Below are 1700 nucleotides of genomic sequence, written 5' to 3'. Positions count from 1 at the left end.
AAGCATCAGTACAGCTTGCTCACCTCATTGGAAGGACATCTCACATCCACTTTCATGATATAGGGACTAGATATTGTGCTATTATAGATCATTTTAAACTTAGGAAACTATTCCTACACTTATGAGTTTCCCATAGGCATCTGTTTGTCCACCATCAGAAGAGGACGCTGGGTTGGATAGGCCACTGATCTGATCCAGCAGGTTTCTTCTGAAGTTCTTATTCATGTTTTCACTGAGCATCTGTACAAACCACCACTGATTAGTTCTACCCCTGCTGCTGCAGTAGTATTTTTTTAGCTGATTATTTGTAGTCCTCCTCCTTTCCTCTCTTTGGAGTCAAGTCCTCTTCTCCTTATCCATCCTCTAATCAAGTCTAAGGAAATAATGGTCTTCAATGTAGAATGTGTCAGTCAAATCCCCACCCTCCAAGCCTGGTAATCTGGGGCTACAGCGTTGGGCACCACCATGACTTAACTATGCCTGAGTAAATGTGTTCCAGAACTATACTGCTATCTGTAGAAGGAGTCTATGGACTGTGGAGACTGACTATGGGTATGGGTTAGCTTGCGTGGCAAAGAAGAAGAAAAACACAACTCTACTCCCTCTTCCAGACCACAGACTGGAGAATAGTATCCTGGGGCAACTGAGTATCTGAATTAAATATGTGATCTTGGTGGGATCCAGAGTCACCTGTTAAAAATCTAGAATGCAGACCTCACTGTGGTTTTCTCCCCTGACTTCAATCAAGCTAACAACTTGTTGACTTGGTTTCTAAACCATCCAATGGGTGTCATGCAACACAGTTCTTATAGATGTGTGTGTAAGTCTTATGGGGGTCAATGGAACATATTCCCAAATATGTCATAGAATCATAGAATTGTAGAGTTGGAAGGGAACCTGAGTCCAAACCATGTCAGGATAGGATTGCAGCATTCAGCATCTAGAGATGCTTTGAAGCTCACACCTGTCCTTTGTAAATGTGGTGCCAAGTGATGAGGCTTGGCTTAATAATTGCAGTAGTATCATTTGATTTTCCATATTTAAGAGGTTTTCCAAAAGGGATGAGTAAATATTACTGAACTCAGCAGAAGTCTGGGGTAGCATGTCAATGCTGTGCTTTAATTTTGGTGGAATTAGGAGAATATCTTTTATTGTTCATAGTGTGGTCTTAAAAACATAATAATGCTTCTAGGGTGGGGTTGGCATTGATTTATATTTCTTATGTGAATTAATATACAAAATGTGTAACTGCATCATTACATGTGCTTACAGATAATTATGGCGCAGACAGTTTTGGGTGCTAATCTTACTTCCAGCAAACGAATTCCCTGGAATTCTGATAAGATAATTTTTCATTCTTGATTGCATATTTATAAAAAGAAAGTACAGTCCTGTACCATGCTTCCTGATGGGACAGAAATTGTTCCTTTTATTTTGATGCATTTAACACTTTTCCTACCGTGGAAGAAGGGTGGGAAGTCAACTATTAAATTATGTATTCAATTTGATATTAAACTTGATGTTATTTTTTTTTAAATGAAATTCAATAAAAATTAATTGGAAAAGAATATTTTCTCTGCCTCTTTACTATTAAAAAATGAAAACACACTCACAGTATCCAAATATCCAACCATTCATGCATGCATACAAACATATCATGTCACCTTTGTGCATAACTAATAAAAGGAAGAAACCACCAC

The sequence above is a fragment of the Zootoca vivipara genome, chromosome 7, assembly GCF_965207765.1.
Source record: "Zootoca vivipara chromosome 7, rZooViv2.hap1.1, whole genome shotgun sequence".
NCBI classification, from domain to species: Eukaryota; Metazoa; Chordata; class Lepidosauria; order Squamata; family Lacertidae; genus Zootoca; species Zootoca vivipara.
Note: the sequence above shows the minus strand (reverse complement) of the source record.